A 21,838-nucleotide genomic window follows, 5' to 3' on the forward strand; every position below is an offset into this window, starting at 1 on the left:
GGCATTACGACTACAAGACAACCGTAATCTCGAATGGGTTTCAGTAACACTTATTCTGAAAGGCCAGAGCTTTGAGGCGACTGGGAGAATGTGATTCTTTTTTCCCCTTCCAAGGGATACTTCAAAATAACTTTTTCCTTTTTTCCCTCTGCTCCTTTGCCTTTAAGTGTAAGAAGTTACTCGGATTACAGGTCTGTTTTCCCCTGTGTTTAATCAAAGCATACTCATGTCTGGAGGCAGATGGACCCAGGGAGCGACTAGTCTGGTAAAACTGTCGTCAGTGTTATCAGTGGAAGTGGGATCACTGCGTCAGTCCAGGACACCAAAGCAACAGACAGATCTATAGGTCACTGGACTACCTAGGAGCAGACATGTACGGGCAAAAGCCAAGAATCTGGGGGGAAGAAATCTAGTTTAAATTAGCTGAAAGATTGAATTTCAGTCGAGAAGCATTGTACAGAAATTAAGGGGGAAAATCGAAGTCCACATTCTTTGCAACAATCAAGGGGGCCAACTGAACTTTTGTGTGGGAGGCTTAAATCTGGGTAGGCTCAAGTACACATGCTTCTTATTACTGATAATAAAATCCTGCTTTGGACATTTCAGATTTTCCTGGATATGCTCAGACAGCTTACCATGCAAGGCCTAAATCAGTCAACACTTTTGAGGCCAACACATTTGAAACAAATGAAGATGCACATTTTAAATCATTCATAGCTGTTCATACTGCACAAGTGGGTAAACCTGGACAGACTTACACGGTCTTTATTGTTGGTCCTTTTTCTCAGGGAGGCAGAGCCATTTGACTCGAACGTTTACACGTGCAAGAACAATTTACTAAGAACAGATGGCCCTCCCACTAGGAGATTATCACATCATCTGCACTGAGGTATCCAGTTATTTTCCCTGCATTCACATGTTGCCTCAGCTCGTAAGCCACCCAAGCACCAACTCTTCAATATATCTCTCAGCGGTGCAAATGAACCACAAAACATCAGTGCATCTGACTTTGCACTTCTCATCGCCACAAGTGCTTTTTTCTTTATTGACAAAACCAGTGACACACAAGTACATCTTGCTTTTGTGCACTGCACCGAATTTAAGCACACATATAGGGCCTACGCACAAGAGGAAGGGTCAATATCAGTAATTTTTAGGAATCACAGTTTGCACATGTGCTGGGAAATAAACCAGATCTGCACCAAGAGAGGCAGCAATTTTCAACCTTTGGTCTTCACTCCCTGGCAACCACCGCGTGTAATGAGTCAGTGTGGCAGGAAAGTGACTTTTTGTAGCAAAGTCAATTTATCAGGCTTGATTTGACATTTATTGGTCACTTCATGAAATGCATGCAGACTAGATAATGCATCTTAATACATGCATCGGTATCAATCACTGAGTGAACTAGGTCTCTCCCATATCAGGAACTCAATAAATGCAAGTCATTTATTTGCTGTTTTGACGAAAGGAAAGCACAACGTGAAGTTTCAATTTGCCTCTGTTTAGTGCACTTCATTTCCTCAGACTGCAATTTAAAAAATCATAAAATTTCACAAAAAAGTTATGCTCAAATATTTGTATTTTGGTCATGTCCCCAGTCTTTGTAGTAAAGGCATACATACATACATGTACATGTACAGCTAAAAGTGTCAGGTTGGGGTAGTGGCTCTTTTCTCGCCTTCAAAGTTCCACCTCCCTGGCCTGGGTTCAAATCCCACCTATGGGTATGTCGGAGGTCCATTGGTGGATTGGTTTTCAGTTCCCTACCTGATTCCATGGGTTTTCCCCAGAATGTTTACTCAGGGTTTCCTTCTCATCTCCCAAAACGGAACATTTCCTCTTTGTCTTCTCATTGTCACTAATAATCATCCTGTATCATAACTGGCGCTGAATGCACTGTTGAGCGGTGCACATCATTATGGAGAGTCTTGTTTACTACTTACTTCACTTGTACATGTACATGTATCACTGTAAAGCACTGTGACCTCTAATTCTGTATATACTGGTACCGGTACATGTATGTGTACATGTAGTTTGAACTCAAGGTCTTGCTGGTGATTCTAACAGTGATATAGGCTCTAGTCTTTGGGTTGTGTGGTTTGTGTCCCTGCATGGGCAAAACACTTTGCAACCAATTGCTTTCGTTTCCCCAGTCAAGAGTTTATGGAAACATTATGAGGGGAGGAGCTCTTATCATTTACATGTACAAGTATATTACATAGTGATTGAAACTTAACATTTGAAAGAGAAATTCTCTTCACACTCTTTCTCTTCACAGGGAATTCACTTACTTTTTTTATTAAAGTGAAAAACTTTTCCCACAGTGGGATTGTTTATCAGATTTTCCCAAAGTGGAAAATGATTTTCACAAATTTTCCCCTACAGTGACAAAAACATCTTCTTAACTTCTCACAAAAGTGGGAAATCATTTTAACGTCTAGTGAAAAGTGAGTGTGAATGTGAAAGTGAATTCTCAGTTTCACAAAATTTCCCATTCCAATTCTAGGTACCGGGCATCAACTACAATGTACTGAATATGTTAAGTGGCTGGTTGTGATTAAAAATACACAAAGCTCTATTGTCCCCAATTGAGACTGTCCTGTGTCAGTAAAAACCGTTATGTTGTATCTTAAGCATCAATATTCGTAGATACGTGCTGCTCATAGAAAAATTTCATCTTGTTAAAGCTCGGATACCACTGACTATGGCTGAGTCAATTCGCATAATTCACTTTTTGAATATTCGTCCTTCAATTCCATCGAATATCCGAATATTCAGTCATGTCGACCAGTAGATTGTTGAGGAAAATCAGGTGCAATAACACACACAACTGTACATTATAATCACTATAATAGCTTCTCACGTCTACGCATCTTCAGCCATGATTTGGCAAGATCTAAGAGACGAATGATACTCCTTGTCCTAATGTATATTCTGTTTAAATTTTTTGATAAATAATGTACTTTTTGAATTGTTTGAAAGTTTCTGTCACTTTTCATTTGAATCTGCTTGCAGAACAAGCATCCATAGTGCAATTTTTCTCATTTAAACCAAAAGAAAATTCTCCCTTTTGCATTCAAGTATTCAAATTTGAGAAATAAAATTCAAATATTTGATAATTGATCAAATGTTCAGATATTTGGCACAGACTTACCACTGACCAACAATGAGTGTAAAAAGGCGTACTGCATAGTGGCCAGCATGAAAGGTGAACATGGAATAATATGGAAACACTTGCAGCTGTGCATACCAACGTGTACAAACACATTTCAGTGAGCCAGAGAAAACAAAATTGACCATGTCAAATGGGCCACTTTGCTGGGAAACTAAAAGAAGAAGAAAAAAATTTTCTTTAACAAGAGAAAAAGATGGATGTGGTGCATGTATTTTATGGTTGATAACCAATTGCAGTGTGTCAGAATCAAGGACTGCCCATTGAGGTTGGGTATGCTGGCTGACCAACAATAATTTCCTGTCTCCAATGCCTGGCCTTGTCAGTTGTCACTAGCAATCCCAATGATGTCCAACTTCGTTATGCTGCACAGTCCCCTGGTATTGCCCATAACGAGGAAAACAGATGAAAAATCCCAGTCTCGCAGATGGGGACAGCAAACAATTAAGCTCCGATTCTAATGCAATATCAGACAGAGGAGCACAGGCTGAGGCGAGCACTCAGCCATTTCACACCCAATGTACAGTAAATCCGTCCACGGCTGTAAATCCATAAATTTGTTGGTTAATTCTATGAGGTCTGGACCTGAACTCAAGACAGCAATTGGCCTGCCGGTGCTATAAGTCATTGTTTATGAGGGTTGTATACACTGGCGAGAAGTTCATACTGCTTGGCCAGATTGCAAAAGCTAATCAAGTTGTATAATGTGTATATTACCCTGACATATTACATTCAGATGAAGTACTGTTGAGTCTTTGTCCAGAATGTCAGTAGTACTACTGTACAACGACTAGAATGTCTAGAATTAAACCCACTGAAAGCAAAACAAGCGCAGTGGTTTGAAATCGTGCTTAACAGTAAACAAAAGATAAGAACTTAAATTGCCAATTTGAAAGCTCTGTAGCTTTTTTTTCTTTTAAACTTCTAGCCTTTGAATATTGTCCTTTTCTCGGCAAAGAAAAAAGGCTGTATCTAAGACATAAACATACATTGTACTGCACCAGTAGCATGCACAATGTACCATACGTACATTTTGTAAAATAATAAAAGTTTGACAATCATAAAAATGTGTACATGAATGTATAAAGATGCAAATGAATGCAAATTTTCTGACCAAACACGAACAGTGGTATGAAGTTTTTAGAAAGTCTGGTTTGACGAATGCTGCTTACATGTAACACCGGAATATAACAATGAGGAAGACAGGACAATGGTGCAAGTGCGATGACTCAAACTGCCCATTTAACAAAAATAAACAATCAACGAGGGTCATAACTGCAACGTAAGGTAGTGTAAGGAACGAGTCATTGTAGCAGAAACATTATGTGGTATCATGGGGAAAAAATCAACATGCTTAAATCTATATCTCTGGAACTGAGACATGTAGCTCTCTGGGCAGCCAAGCAGGCAGACACTGTGACAGACCTACAGGCAGACATGCAGACTTCAGGGTCAATAGCTGTTGACTGTACCTGACATGCATGTACTGGACACAATTATTGATTCAGGATTGAAAAGTGAATCATCGAAAAAAAGGAAAGCCAAAAATGATGAACAAACAATGGACCAACCTGTAAACAGTTCTACGCATTATCGTACTCCAAGGCTAATAGTAGGACCATCGTCATCATTCATTATCCTCCTTCAATCTCAAGGATTCCCTCTGGTCCTCATTAGTGGAAAGCTTGCGCTGAGAAAGGGGATTGGAAGGCTGCGACACTGACAAGATGTTGTCTGGAGACTGGGTACTGGTATGATGGATGGAGGAAAATAATAGGACACTGTAACATTCAGTCACTGAACGCCACAAAAAAGGGAAAATATTTGACTGCCTGAGTAATACCATTTTCTTCTGAACATCGCATGTGCCGTACTACCAGTTGTTGCATGGACACGTATGGAATCATAATATCATCTCATGATGTACGCATATGCGTGTTGCTATTCAAAACCTTACTATAATGTGTGACATCATTTGAATGTTCATGTACTGTATATGTACATTTTCACAGTTGGAAGTAAATTCATCACTCACAGTATGTGGGTATTATGGTGAAACATCTATACTTTTTTCTGTAATTTTTTTCCCTAGCAGTGAATGAGGTCTCGTTCTTTCATTTTTTGTTTGTCTAGATGGTCTTCTCACTGGAATACAAAATTTTAAAAATGTTTCAAAACATCAAATGCACACTTTCAGTAGTAAAATATCTCATAAAAAAATTACACACAAAATAAAAAGTGGTCCTTCACTTTTCTTGAGTAGTGTATTATCGTGTCGCAAGAGTAATTCTGATTTCACATTATTCTAGAAGCAGGAAATTCCCTTTTATAACGCCCAATTTCCGCACTTCATTTCTGATGCAAACCATTTCACTGATAGGGGGCCAGCGACAATTACACGCTGGACTCCAATTGTCTGTTTTCACCTTCCCCCTTTCCCTGCTGTTGAAACGCTGACTGCAGCCGCCCAGGCAATTGTTGGACAAAATGTTAGTTCCTGATAGATGCCCAGTGTGATCGCACATGACATCCAGACACAGTGGAGCCAAAGGGGAGTAAGAGTCACTACAGCCCAAGACCGCCTCACTAGGCACACATCCAGATCTTTCCGAGAAAAAATTCCCCCGTGTCTCTCAGATATGGCTGTATCTCCCCCCTCCTCCAGTAATAGTCACCACTCCCCCATTATCAACTGCCCCAAACTCCCATTTTCTAATACAATTAATGTTAGTGGGCCGTCACTTGCTTGGGCTGAGAGAGGCAGACAACGGATCAATTTTTTTTTTTTGGTCAGCACCATGGACTACCAAGCAGTTCATTATCATCGCGAGAGCTCCAACATAGGTTTGGAGAACAAAGAGAATAGACTGTCCAGACCTTTTCAATGATGTGGCTGGTCGATACTCTTTGATTTTCCACTTCAATTCACTTCTATAGATGGTGCTACACAGCCCTCCCTTGGGGCAAAATGTGCAAATTATTCATATTTTATTTGCTCTGCCGTATTCTTTCTTTCTCTTCTCATATGGCCCAACATAGAAGAGATACACAGCTGGTCCAATGGTGGTTGGGTTTTGTGCCCAGAGGGACTTACATGTACATCACCAGAAACTAAAGCTCATTCAGTTGGAAGAAATTGGGTAGACTGGCTAAACTGTAACTCGGGGGGGGGGAACTTGGCTTTTTGTCACAGGCACTTGGGGGGGAACATTGCCACTTCATCACCATTTTGAATTGGAATTTTAATTTTGAGATGTGGCACTTCAAATTTATTCAGCTTGCAAATTTAAACAAAACATGAATCTCCAATGGGATGCATGGCTATGATACATGTAGGTTACCAGAACCTCTGATTGTGCACTGAGTGGGCGCTGCTGTACTGACATACTGGTACCTGGCCTAGTGGTGCTGAATTAAAGGTACACCCGTATGCACTGTGTAACAGCACATTGTAAGTACACATGTACACTGTACATGGACAAGTGTTGGTACATTAGCTTAATACAGGCGTTTCACAACAGTGCGCCTCCACGAGTTTGCAACGCATTGACCAACCACAATGCGCAAAACCTGACGACCCTTTCCAAACGTTCAATGGGTCAACAAATTTTGCGCATTATGATTGTCAACGTGTTGTAAACTCTTGGAGGCACTCCATTATGAATCGCCCATATTATTCTACAAATTGGAGTAAAATCAAGTAAGAGGTTTCATTTAAGAGCCATTCAGACTTAACTGACTTAGTTACCTACAGTGTGTTTGTAAAGATCCTACCCCTTTATAGACAATGCTAAAAGTACATCAACCCTATGCATGCAATTTACGATAAGCTGGTAACAGAAGCAAGGTAATTTTGACGACTGACAGGTCGGGAGCATCTGGAATAACTTAATTGGCTGTACATGTACATGTATATTGCACACAAAACCTTCGCTTCCCTTGATGAACGCTTACATTTCTTCACCAAAACTGACGGTTCATGGTCATGAACAGAAAACCAGGATTTAAGATTATAATACAAAGTTCCTACTAAACTACATGTATAAAACATTATTTTCCATTTGACACGACAATGGAGACATGGTCCGATATTTATTTTTTGTTTTTGTTGAAATCATTTAAATGTTGCCTGTTACTACTTGTGGTATCAAAAGCAAAATTACATTACGTGTACATAGGACAAACTTTGCATTACACAAAATAGACCTAAATTTTTGACAGGTAAATTTGTACATGTACATTCAACATGAATTGTATTTGCATATGTTTAACTGCAAAAAAGTTTCTTTACACAAATTACAGAATTACAATATTTAGAAACAGGGAAACATTAATTTATTCCCATATTGTACTAATGCTATAAGTAAAAGTATTGGCTCAAAATGGACATGGCCTACATGTACTTCAGACAGCTGATAAGCAGCAAATATTGCAGTTAAAGCAAAGATCTGCAAAGGAACACTGAAAGGCATGTATTTTTTGTGCTCTGCCTCCTTTGAGCAATGACCCTTAGATTTTCTCTTCCTTTGCAAGCCGGTGGGCACCCACCACAGCAACTACCAAGATTGGACCTTACTGAATTTTTGACTTTTGCTGTGAATAATGAGAAAAGTGCACAGCACTCTGAGAATGTGACGAGTATGCACTGTGCTTCGGATAATCTAATTTAATTTTTGAAGAAAAAAAAAAGTTCTCCCTGCAAGTAATGGTTTGGCACGTACAGCATTGCATTTGAAAAGATGGGCAGGGAATGGGAATTTATGGAGTAATGGACTGATCAAAAGGCAAAGGAGAAATCCAATAACATCGGATGTCTTGAAGGAACAATGCTGCCCTACATGTACATTGCACTTGAGGATGGTCTGGAGCTGGAAACAAAGTTGTGGTACCTAAAAATGAAATCAAGTTATGGAGCTTTGTCCAATCTTTGTAGACACTTAATAGGGCTGAGCCCATACAGGAATTACAAATAAAATGGTGCATCTCAGCAACACAGTGGAACATTTCACAAAACAGAAAAACATTTAAGGCTCCCTCAACTTATGGGAATTTATGTTTATAATGCTTCTGTATGCAGAGGTAAATTATGTTTTCTTAACCTTGTCCCTGTAGAGTAAAAAACAGCAAATTGTAACAAACTTTCTGTAAGTTTTTAGCTCATATGACTTTATGCTGTCAAAAGCTAGAGATGGTCACTGATGCTGTAATGTGTAATTTTTGTCAGAAACCTCAGTAGGCCTACTGTAATGTTCACCAAATGCATAGTGCAAGCACCAAGTACATGACGATGTAGTGAAAGAAGTCTGTTAATACCCTTCCAATATCTTCAACAATGCATAAAACATATGGCAATTAGGTTGTGCTTTAACTTTAAAGATGCATCCTACATGTATGTAATCCCATGTGGTAGAGACTGGAATCTACTCTCTCTATCTGCCAAATCCTCCCAAACCCGATGGATTCTAAAGGATCTAGATGGGTTTGGCTTAATGAAAAATGCCTTAATTAAGTGACGAGAAAGCAATATGAGTTAATTCTGTATTTAAACTTTGTTTTCTCCGAGACAATGTGAAGCATGAAAAACGATTATCTCTCACTCAAGTGCTGGGAAGGGCATCCAGTGAATTAGTTTCTGGCCGAATAACCTCTTCAGCATGACTAACAATATTGCTTTCTCATTTCCGTAATCAACAGTGATGACAATTCAAAGATGCAGAACCATTTTTTCTTTGCTTTTTTTTACATTTATAACTGAAATCTCACGAAATGTCTCCAAGTAAACACACGAATCCAAGGATAAAGCAAGCTAAAGAATACCGTAAAGACACTGTTGCAGAGTGTAGACAAATTTGAAATGCACATCAACTCCCTCCTTTGTTGCATTGATCAGAGTGCTACATGTGTATTTTGCAATCAGATTTGTAAGAGAGCATGCATACAGAAGAGCCAATATACGACGATCAATCCCTTACCAAGGCCAAGCATATGTACAGTACATTACTGATATGCATGTATCGGTACTGTTCAGTCTGTCTTTAGGTGACAGTCATGTAGGATGTGGAGATTGTTCAATTCCTGCACTGTTTGCAGTTGCAATGTCATAAAGTGTTAACAAAAGGGGAACATTTTTATCCCTCAAAGTGAATCAACCAAATTAATAACAGAGCATGTGGGGGAAAGAATGCCTAAAGCAGGCCCACTGGCAGGATCCATCACTGCTGCGGATGCATACCAAGGTTGAAATTAACTCGTGGACCTTTGTCATTGATGTATGCAAATTTCCTCATTAAAATGCACACCGCCTGAGCAGATCCTGGGAAGTCAAGCCATGGGGGGGGGTAAACAATCATGTGAAGTTGTTTGATTTGGAACATGGATTAGGGCAATTAGACGGACGTTAAGATCCCCTGAATGCAACCCCCCCCCTCCTGGCAGATGAGACTTGACTAATCAGCACTCCAGGCTGACAACTCATTTGTATAACAATGGACTGCCACAGTGGCCATGCAAGTACACGAGTTGGGCAACAGCCCACTGATCCTATTTCAATTAGGCAACGCCGAAGACAGATCTGACGAGGCAAAGATTATCGCAGCGAGAATGGAATAATATTTGGAGGATTCTGCAGAGGAGGAGAGGCAGAGAGGGACACTGGCGATATGTCTGCGGGCCAGTTATTGTACAGGCCCCAGTTGGCAGACAACTTGGCCAAATGAAACGAAAACATTTTAACAAAGCTGAGCGGTGAGTCACTTGATGGACTCCCTGGCAGCTTTTAATAATACAGTAAATCAGGGTTAAAATTGAAATTAAACCACACAATGGGGACCCCACTTAAGGACTGCGTGTCCAGCAGGCAATGGTCATAACGGCATGAAGTCCCTTTGTGCCCTGACCATGCAACGCTGGGAGACATGTCCCATTTATGGGAAGGGTATGACTTGGCAATAAGATGTGATCATGACAAAAGACATGTCAATTCAGGTTTGAACTTCGTGTCTGGAAGACAAAAATCTCTTTCATCTGCCACTGTTATTTCTACCACTCACCAGGGAGAAGGCAAGGAAAAGACATGCAAAGAATAGCAGGCATGTACAATCAATATGCTCGAAGATAGAAAGTGCCAGAATAGGACTTTAAAATGGCAGCATTGCAGAACAGACCTTCTATGATATGTGCTAGGCTTGCAAAATGGAAAATGACATTCAAAGTTGGCGAATGAAGGAGGAATGTCAATGAACTGAGGCTAATACACACTGTATGCTGTAGAGGGGATGGGCTTATGGGACTTGGCAAACAAAAGAGAAAGGTGTTGGACAAGGAATTCTGACTGCTTGTAAAAAGCATCAACTTCATTAGAACACTTTGCATGAATTCTCTGGATGCAGAGACGGGTAATACTTGCCTACTTTATAATCCAGTCAAAATCCACAACTGATGCAAATACATGCATGTGTAACATACACTCTACCATGGTCATGAACCAGTGTCTGCATGAAGCTCAGACCTTCTTTCCCCTGCAGACCTTACACGTGAAGACGAGACTTTCCATCTCTTCCACTGGTTAGCACTCAACCTTGATCGTCCTTGTCTTCGTTTCCGGGAACTCCCTCCACATGGCATGTCTGTATTCTTGCCTCTCACCCCAGCTTGAGTTCACATCTAGACTGGGGTAGACATACTCCCCCCCATACATGTACATGTAGCATGTGGCCTGTACTACATTCAGGCTGCGAACAGTGATACATTGAAAAAGCAAAAGATTGATTTCTTTCCCCTTTCTTTTTTCTTTTGTTGAAATCAATTCCCTCCTGTAATAGTAATATATTGTCTATGAACATTATGTAATTTATAACAAAGAAATTCAATGTCCCTGTCCTGAAAGCTATGGCAAATGTACATGAGTTCTTGTGTGTGCCATGGACGGGACTTTATTGTGGGGGCGACATCTGACAATAGAAAAATCAGACTTCATGTTTTTGGGACTTTCACATTTTTTGTTTCACATTTTTTGTTCCCAGCAAATAACCAAGGTCCACACAGGTCTACATTAAGGCATGAGTCTAATTAATGAGAGAATGCCAAGACTGCAGTATTTCTTGTCAGGCTGCAGTCACAATGACATTCAGTGATTAATCATTGGCAAACTACATGTACAAGCACACTTCCTCTGAAACCTTGCGGTATCAATCACCCACGTTCCAGCAAATGTTGTTTGCCATGTGCCACTGTACAATGTAGGTAAGAACAAAAGTTCATTATAATGCACTGACTCTACGTCGTTATTTTCAAGGATGCTCTTGCTCTATATCGTTCCCTACTCCATCACGTCGTATCGTTTTCGACCCTCTTCCCCCCTCCCCCGAAAAAAAGAGGTACGAACAAATTTGATACCTTGGTTGTAATTGTTTAGCTCTGTCAGTGTACCAGACCTGGCTACTGTGGTCGCAGATAATGAGGGAGGGTACCTCAGCGTGCATTTTAACACCTTCGGTTTGTAAGAGGATAGGGGTACCCCTTTGGTGGGGTACACACGCAAGACTGGCTGCACGCCATCAGGGAGATAGTGAGATATCGCATGACCAAACATGCATGGAGCGATACCGAATAACCCGAGAAAGCATTCAAGGTGGTTTAAATGTGGATACACAATGTGCGTGAAAAAAAAAGAGTTTGCGAACTTCAATGCGTATTAAAATTAATTAATTTCCTTTTAAGGGTTTACAAATAATTAACATCATATACGTGCCTGAAACCAATCCAATTCAGTTGCTGTGTCAAGTGTTTTCAAATACATGTACTCTATGATTTTAAGAACATTTTACAGGTGACTAAAGTATAGTATCCATGGCATGAAGGAAGCCTTTAAGCAAATACAAAACCCCTTACCTACACTATATGTTTATTGGGTATTATTTTGTCCTTGTAATACTGTTTAGCATGAAGGAGGTCAAGTCCGGTGGGTTGAGTATACGGGCAAGATACTTCAATACTAATTGTTAGTCCCCACCCAAAAGTGTAATGAATGCATATATCAGGATTGAGATGTTAAGTTTGCTTACCATTTTTGAATTATTCATACTGGTACATGTAAGCATCAAAATGGTGGCCCTGTACAACAGAGCAGGCTCTGATAGTGTAAAGAAATATGTATGCATGATGAGCAGGGGTATTAATAATCTGAAGCAGTTTGATTTTTATATAAAAAAAAACCTTAAGGAGAACTTTACATACATGTATGATAGTTGCATGTAAAAAACACAGAGAGAAATTAAAATCCTGAAAAGCGGGGGCAATAAGCTTGTCTACTGGCATCTACCATTCCTCTCGTTAATGCTATTATATGCTTGTTTTGGTTGAACATCGTCTAACCTTTGCAGATGAACGCATCTGTTATGGTATTAAGTAATTGAGTTCACTCAGGCTATCATAAATTCACTATTTACTGGACTTGAAAACAGCAAAGAGGGAGGACTTAATAATGAATCCAGAGTCCTTCAGAGAACAGACTAGTGTCTGGAGTAAATCAGATAATGATGTGTGCATTATTACTGTATGTCTAATCCAGTTATTATTCATATTCCCATGGGGTGATGCACCACAATTACCCTTGACTTTGGCTAATGTTATGAGTCACCGACTAAAGAATCGCCCCCGTGACAAATGGTTAACTGACGGAGCAAAGAGAAGAGAATTGAAGGTTAGAGGCTTCATGGTCTCTTACCCAGGGTTGAGGCAAATGACAACTGTGTACATAAGTGTACGTGCACTCGGTCCAGAAATCTAACAGACCACGAGTGGTGAGTGAGACCTACGGTACACTTACATGTACGAATACATGTTCCCGAAAGCATTAAAGATTCACTGGAGGAGTAATGACTGTTCAAGTAAATCACATCTTACAGATACGGTAAATCTTAAAAAAGTACTAGTAAATGTAAAAGGAGAGAGGACAAAACAAAAATTACACAAAAGACAGAAGCAAAAACAATATTAGAGGGAGGAAAGCTGAATGAAAATGAGCTCCAAGTAAAACAAAGGAGCAAGCAAGCTAATTTGTTGGTTTGCGTATTTTTCAGTAGGTTAACATTTTATGGATTGTATGTGAAAGTATAATGAGGAACAAGGTGAATTACCGGTACATGTAAGTTAGAGGTTTATGTGAGGCACCTTGTATGGCAAAAGTTAAAATGCATAGTCTCCAGCATTACCACCCTCTAACAGGGTTAACAGGCATGTACCACTAAGAACATGTACATGAACATCCTTTTTCATGGTCTTTTTTCTTTCTAGCCAGGGACATTCCTGAGTCCTCTAAAATTTAATGCTATGCAGGAAACCAATGGCATCTTTTCTACAGTTCAACTTCCATAGTGCACAAGGGCCGAATGTACGTGTATACATGTACATGTCCATGTGTAAAGTACATGCAACAGTGCCTGGGTTCCACCTTCCTCCCTGCAATATCTCCAGCTATCGTACATTTGAAATGGCCCAGGAGGGTTAAAGCAAATAAAAGTGAATTTGCATGCGACTTCTTTTTTGTGTGTAATTTTACTGAGAATACGTTAACAATTCAAATGGGTAAAATTTATCACTGTTTGCACTTGAGACTCTTTGACTTGACATTTTATTACAAAGATGGAGGTTTACACTATGAATTAGCCAAAGGCTTACCGTACCATTGTCATCATAAGCTGTCTCATATCCTTGTCTTTTTGTCATAATCTACAAGTTTATAAAAGGAAAACTGAGCACTACTATCCGTGAATGTGTGCAATTTTACAAACAAAAAAAATATGATGCAGAGGCCATTATAACATCTACATGTACATGTACATCTACCATAATGTTGTGATGTGTCTGTATAAAAGAAACACAAGAAAAGTGCACAGCAAGACAAAACAAAAGGCTGGCCAGCCCAAGGAATCACACACTGCTAAGTGTAACTTAGTAGTGTCACCTTCACACCACCCCTGTGCATCACTTATTGACCATAATGCTGTAATATGCTCTTCACATTGTGGATGTTATCTTTGAATAACAGTAGCAACTCACAATGCACGTGCCTCTTAATACGGGCGATTCACAAGAGTGCACCTCCAAGAGATTGCAATGCGTTGGCTAATCACAATGCGTGGTATCTGTCGACCTTTTCCAAATGTGCAGTGGGTCGACAGATTTCATGCGTCGTGATTGGCCAACATGTTGCAAACTCTTGGAGGCGCACAATTATGAACTGCCCGTATTGTTGATAGAGGGCTTTAATCAGTGGAGGAATAATGGGCATCGAACAACTCCAATACATCACACCTTGTCCATACTGTCACCATGAAATCTCATGACTCCACCCTTTGTCCCTATGAGCCCCGAGCTGGACAATTTCATCAGCAAAAGAGGTTCCTTTGGTCTGAACTGAACTTTGCTGGTTCACGAACAAATAGGAAATGTGCATGTTAAGGTCGCATTGCTACTAAATGAACACTTCCGACCAACATGGCTCTTTTCAACCAATGAGGGGTTGCTTCTGCTCATGGCAGTCGGATATGGGAAGCTGTAATCATTCAAAAATTTCTTAAGACTTTGCCTCACTTCATCAATCTCACTTGCTTGACTTCCATCTTTTCAGGCAAAGTGGCTAATAAAGCATTTCATAATTACTGTATAAATCTCCCCACAAGCTGAAAATAGACCTTTTGGAATATACCTATCATGGATCACTCTTGTTGATCTCAGGGCTATTTGAAAGAGCTGTTGGTAATAAAAACCACTGGTGTAGGGAAAAGTAGGCCTAATGAAGAGGAAAGTTTCCCAGGCAGTTTGGGCTGGACTTAATATAGGAAGAGTCCTGACTGTCCTCGTGAACTCAACTACAGAGGATCAAGTGGAGTAGGCCAGTGTCCCTGAAACTATGAATGAAGGACGGCCAGCAAGCAACCAAGCAGCAGGATCAGGACAACTGGAGCCATACCTAACACCTTTGCACACAACCATCTATCAAGTGTTGCCGTCTGGCACCAGAACAAGCCATGGAAGCACGACAGATCGCAGCTCCGAAAGTAATTTATCAAATTGAAACATGTTACCGCCTAGGTACAAAAACTTGAAACAAAAAGATTAACAAGAAGCAAATTTGACATGACTATCTATCAACCTAGATATATGTGTACATTCATGTACGTGTGCAAAATGTCAATAGCATTGGCCATATATCCTCTGAAGGGTAAAATCTGTGTCTTTCCTGCAATCCTTTTGGAATCCTTGTGAATTTTCCTTTTTGTGAAGTGGGGCTCTCTTTTTGTCCAGTAAATATTTCTTTCTTATTATAGTTTAAGAAACGGGAAACTTGAAAAAAACCCTGCACGTTAGACTTGAATTATCATGAGATAGAAACAATGTTGACATGCATTAGGGCTTTCGATAAACAGACAGGATGAATAATGACCACACTTGTAAAATTGATCTTAAAATGGCTTTGTCCTCAATGCAGATTGATCATATGAGATTGCGTGCATATTTCGCATTGGATAATGCTGGTACTGCACTAGTCTGAGTTCCCTAAAGAGTATGTGTTATTGTCTACATATTTCCACTGCTACATACACCTGGTCTTTAATGAAATTGCCTGAGGGGATACAGACACAGGAGACTTCAAAGCACATGTGATAGAGTGCCTTTTTTTTTTTGCGCTATACTCTTTTTAAGAAATCCCATTCACACGAAAGCCCTGCACTGATGTTCATTTTATGGCGACAAAATTATCAGAATTACTGTTCTGTGGAACAGCCAATGGCTAAATATCATGTCTCTCTTCCAATTTTGTGTTCTACACAAACTTGTACATGTACATATTTACAAGTAAAATTTCAATGTTATAAATTACATGTGCATGTTCAATTTTACTGCAAAGTTTGTTTCCACACTGCAATCATTCTGGAAGGGCTGGTATTCTTTAAAATATTTTCAAATGGTATTTTTTTCATTAAAAAATTTGTATAACCTTTTTCATAATCTGACGTTGATATATTCCTAAGCGGAAGGAATTCCACATACCGATGCCGATTGACACCCAGTCCATGAACTCTATGAAACTGGCATGAAAAATTTTAAATTTTCTAAATGAATTCATGTACCTCAGTATTGGACTTTTTAGGATATTTGATTGCTTTCAGATAGCTAATAGGTCACTGTAGGGAAAAAGCTGTGGTGGTGTCTGTATGCAAGCAAAACAATGTGTCTTAATTAAGAAAAATACTGAGAAATTGTTTTGTGAAAAAGACTCAGCCCCTTCACATGACATTTATGAAATGAGATCGCGAGAGCAGAAATACATGTATATGCCAAACAAAATCATGCCAACTGTACTCGCTCTTCAGCTGACTATAGTCTCCAACATTTTCATGAGGCAAACACAATAAAGGCCTTCAATATTTTACCAGCCAGTCTTTTAAATGACTATTCTTCATCGTTTTCCAGCTCAGAGTGAAACCAAGTGATTTCAATCTGAAGAATAAGACTAGACGAGTGCCTGTCCTTTTTAAAATAAACAAACAAAAAACTGACCATTCAGTACTGGCTGCACAACTGGAGACAAAGTGTAGGAAAAGAGACAAGGTACCAGACAAACCAGATGCCCCTTTTGATCCAATTAATTTATACAATACAATAAAGGTGCATTAGAATAGTGCAGGTTTCTTTTCACTTCCCTAAGTTTCAGGACTCTTTACACGCAGCAAGGAGAGATCTCAAGTCATCAGATATGATCACAAGCGATGGTAACTATTTGTATTTCTCAAACAATCTGAACCAGACTGCATATATGTGCTGGCAGTGCAATTTATCTGAATGAAGTACACCGGTAGCTCCACAGATGTGGCAGAACCCTCAGCGAAAACAGCAGATCTCTCTCATCATCATGATTTTAAATTAAGGAAGCACATGTGCCACTGTTGTAATAATCCCGTAACTCAAGTATTAAACATTCTATCCCACTCGCCTTTGCCTTGTGGAACTGAACGTTAAATCTACCACCTCATGAACTCACATGAATTCTTACCACTGCATGCACTCAGAAGCAATGTTCATTATTTTACACACATGTCCTACATGTATTGTGAGATCCTGACCAAATTTTGAGGTGACATGCAGAGTCACTTGGACTATTATGGAATGGGATCCTTAAAGCAAGGATTACCTAAATCTACATGCATGCCTCTGCACAGTACCTGTACTTAAGGATTAACTGAGAAGGTTTTTGTCAAGGACTTTAAGTCTAATTGTACACCAGTAGGTTCACTTGCTTTTGATTTTACCATCATCTGATGGTGCTTTATTCTCCGGGTTTGGGATACATGTATGCGTGGCATGCTGTAAATAAATGTTTGAGAACTTCATCTGCCAAAAATGGTCAGGATTTTACATTTTCCCTTTACATCTTCTAAAAATGATAAGGAGCAGTGCCACCCTTACAAAGGAAGACTGCTGAGGCCGCAAGGGAGGCTGCAAGGTGGAGAAATAAGCTATAAGGGTCCGTAAACAGCATCACTGATTTTAGGACAACTTCTCCAATTACATCATGTATGTAAGGGACCCCCTTCAACCCTAACAAATGGTAAAAACCTGACAGAGCAAATAAAACAAGAATTCTTACTTTTAGGATGCTCGCAATACATTTTCGCACCTTTTTGCTTACATGTACATGTACCTTTCAACATTACCCTGTTTGAGGTCTTGAAAGAAATCTTTACATCCTGCACACCGGTAATTGAATGATTGCAGGTAATTTTAGAGAGGAAGTTGCAGTAAAATGTAAAATTCTTACCAGTTTTGGAAGTTGAAGACACTACGGCCTGGCAGGATCCTGAAAGTCAGGATGGCAAATTGTTATAACAAATCAAGACGAATGTTGTGCTTGTTGGTGTAAAATACTTTCCAAAAACAGTAAGAAATGATGCTGGAATTGGCAACAATCAAACACTCTTTAAGTCCACAGTGACACTTCAGGAGATATACTGATTGCAATATTGCACTTCAGAAGTTGCATGTATGACTGAAATGGTGAACCTTAATTGTCACTTGACTTGTCGCCAATGACGTTATCATTACATGATGTCAATTGTGATCTATAACAATTCCCTGTCTAACTACATGAACATCTCCGAAGTCTCAACCCAATGGGACGTTTTGTTTAGGAGATATAGGGCTTTAAATGGTGCATCTTTAATGTCACATGACGTGTCACGTGATGACGACATTATCACACACTGTCAATTTGATACAGTTTCTTTTTGTAGCTACCGGTATCTGCATGGTTTCAACCCAATGGTACATGTACATGTACTTTTGGAGATATTAAGCTTAAAGGATGCACATTTAATGTCATGTGACTTGTTACATGATTATGTCATCATCACTTGAGGTCATTTTTCATCTATAACACTTCCCTTTCTTGCTATCTGTAAAGTTTCAACCCAATGCCACCTGTACTTCAGGAGATGTCATGTGATGACGTAATTATGACAAATTTGTTCCTGGACACTCTAGCTGATGGACTAATAAGAGTGTGCACCTAATTATGAGGTCAGCCAGAACGATATAAGTGCCAAAACCTAGCAGTTGAAAAACAGGCACAAAACATAAGGGGGCAAATTAAACATTCAAAATTCTATAATAAATCAGGTGATAACGTCATGACGTCATGATTTGGCATAGGGCCTTCATCTTCTGATGGTAGGCCTACATCATACATGTAGTCTAACTAGGCCTATGAGTATGTGCCAGGTTTGAAGGAAATTGGCACAAAGCAAAGACCAAAAGTCACGTGTAGAACAACCCTGTGTTACATCTACGGGAAAAATGTGAAAAAGAAATAAAGAAAAATGTGAAAAAAGAAAAAAAAAATTAAGAAAAACAATCTTCGGCCAGTGCCAGAAACAGCTAAAAAAATTTTTTTTAATTAAATTAATAAAAAGGAAACAAAATCTTAAGAAAAACAAAAGCTGTTTCGCACAGTGCCAGCTAAAAAGTGCGAGAGAAAGAGAAACTAAGGCTGCCAAAATGGCCAAGGCAAACCAGACCAAACATGCCATTTGATATTGAAGTAATTTTTGGCCAAGTTACATGAGCTACACACGTTGTAACAGAAGAGAAAAACCAGTGCAACAATGAAAACATCCAGGTTGTGAGAAACACTAAGACTACGTATATCTATCTACATCTCTGCAAAGCAATCTGACTTGCCTAGTCAAATCCACGAAGCCTTGCAGTAGCTACCAGTAGCTGGGGCCTTCCGAAAATGTGTCCCTTCCGTACAATGTGGTGTCGTCTGCTCGCGCGTTGCCTTCAAATTCGCGTTGCGTTGGAAGTTGAAAGCTGATTGGGGGCGCTAAACCAAAGGAAATATTTTACTACGAACGGGGAGGGGGCGGTATAGTAAATAAACAGCCTCGATCCAACTAGCTCTAGACAACAAATTCGGATAGACCCTTAGTTAAGACTGTTTTTTTATGTACGTCCGTGGCTCTCCCAAGTTAGTTTTGGGTTGGGTCATATTTCGCTTTGTCATTGATCTCTCATAGACACCATTCTGAATATTTGACTTTTGAGAGCAATGCAAAATTAAGACCAAGTTTCTTAGGCTGTGTTACTTAATTGAACTTTTGATCCACTAGAGCAGATCCAATACCAAATTTTTGTGGGGGTAAAACATTTTTGAGATTAATATGTAGATTATAGCCTTTTGGGTGAAGGGATTTAACTTCTGGGAACCTTTTACACGCTTTATGAAGGCTTTGATTAGGTGTACGGCAGTCAAAAGTCCTCTTTTTCTCTTGTAAATCTGGACGCTCAACATGATAGTTTTTTCAACTTGGGTCAACTTGGCCTATAACATTTGTCTTACTGTCCGAGTGCCCAGGCACTACTCTCATGTGTGCCTAATCTACATTAGGCGTTGGGGGTTTGTAGAGGGCGCAACAGCAGTTTCACGGACCGACCATTATTTTTGTGGATGCACTAGGTTTTCCCCATGGTACAAACGTACTTTTTAACTCGTACCACATATTAAGCTAGACCGGTATCTGAATCTAAGGCGGACAGGAAGGAGTACGAGACAAATTCGAGCAATCAATAGAGCACGGTGATGGAAATGAGGCCGGGTGTGGTTATCATTAAGTTAACCGGTCAAATTAGGCCAGTACTGTCTATGGTGGCTTCCTTTGCCGACGTTCACGGCAAACTGCCCACAAGAATAACAATATTCTGCTCATGCGGAGGCAAGGGTAACACTGTCCATCCCTCCACCAATGAAAAATAACAATTAGAGAGACAAAAGAAAAAACCAAAGAAAACTGACTCCATCCAATGTATTGGTTATCAGATCGTTGTGATGAGTGCTTTGTCCCCAAGACATTTCCCGGGAAAAGCCTCCCTTCCCCCTAAAAAAAAAAAATAAATTCTGGCGACGCTCTTGTCTGCCGACAAAAACGAATAGGAAAGAGATGTCTTGTCCCCTGCAGCTCATTCTTATCCTGAGGAAATTCCATTTCGTTTTCGCTGTGTGATTACAGTATTTCTACCGGTAGAATATGGAAGCGTACAACGCTTCAGCCCCATTGAGGCACCGGAAAGGGCACAGTTAACCAGCAAGCAATCTCGAAAAAGCCAAGAATTCTAACGTGTCTAACAGTGAGGATCTCCAAATGTTTAACCTGAGATAGTAGGGAATAAATACGCCTCCGTGATTTTAATAGAATCGAATAAATGAAACTTTGATGTCCGTTAAAACCTATCGGCACAAAGCATGAATATAAGTGATGAAAATCCTAAAAAGGCTGCCTGTGACGGCTTTACCTTCGCAAGACGTTCATTGGACAGAGTTGTTGCCGAAAAAGTTACTGTGGTTCGAAATACGCACCGGACGCGGAGTAACTATGGTCAGTACCAGGCCAACAAGTAGCCACAAAGCGCCACCATGCGACAAAAAATGTAGGAAAACCCCGCAAAGTGCCCGTAGACATTAACTTGCCGCTGGTCCCCTCTCAGCCCCGTCGACTGCTTCGGGGAGGTGGGGGGGGGAACTATGCTGGCCCTGAAGGGGCATATTAATCACGACTAGTCGCGAATTTTTTTGCGACGTCATTCACGACTTTTCTCGAATATTTTTCTCGACATGTCATGAATAAATTTACTAGTTGCAAACTTTGTCGCAATTTTTTCCCCCAGAAACTTAAGGGTTCGATATTTGCCCTACTGGGACGCCAAGGCTTTTTAAGGCCTTCTAGAGCTAATGCTAAATTCAGTATACGTGTATGTCCTTACCAGGAACAAGCCACGTGGAAAGCAAACCTTGTTTTTTCAAGGTCATGTCGTTCCCAATGCCATTGTTTTTTCTCAAAGCACAACTTCACTGTTCACTTGGCATTGCACTTGGACAACCATGCAATAGTAGGCCTACACGCACATGGTGACTGCCTCTGAGCTAATGGAAAGTTAAGAGAAAAAATACTCGCGACTAGCAGTGAAAAAAAGGACGACATCGCGAAAATATTCACGACTAGTCGTGAAAATATTCGCGACCAGTCGTGAATTTTATGTCCCTTCAGGGCCACCATACAAAACTGTTCCCTGGCCCCCTTTGGCAGATGGGCTCGTCTTCATTGGTCATTA

The 21,838-nt window shown here is 40.0% G+C and overlaps 1 protein-coding gene across 5 annotated transcripts in view; it reads right to left on the bottom strand.

The window, feature by feature from the left end:
- LOC110977379 (thrombospondin type-1 domain-containing protein 7A-like) overlaps positions 1–19,523 on the bottom strand; it is a 164,472-nt gene extending 144,949 nt beyond the window's left edge. For 3 of the 5 annotated variants that reach the window (XM_087139765.1, XM_087139758.1, XM_087139759.1), the window contains exons 1-3: positions 19,412–19,523; positions 17,994–18,032; positions 4,744–4,920 (exon numbers count right to left, since the gene is read on the bottom strand). The gene's annotated coding sequence lies outside the window, so the exon portion shown is untranslated. Of the gene's footprint in view, positions 1–758; positions 968–4,743; positions 4,921–17,993; positions 18,033–19,411 lie in introns of those variants that run through there. The other 2 variants (XM_022231450.2, XM_087139763.1) reach the window with 2 other exon arrangements.
- Between the last annotated feature and the right edge of the window lie 2,315 nt (positions 19,524–21,838).

This window comes from Acanthaster planci, linkage group LG08 (genome assembly GCF_054643075.1).
Source record: "Acanthaster planci isolate LZ-2023a linkage group LG08, COTS_SCS, whole genome shotgun sequence".
NCBI classification, from domain to species: Eukaryota; Metazoa; Echinodermata; class Asteroidea; order Valvatida; family Acanthasteridae; genus Acanthaster; species Acanthaster planci.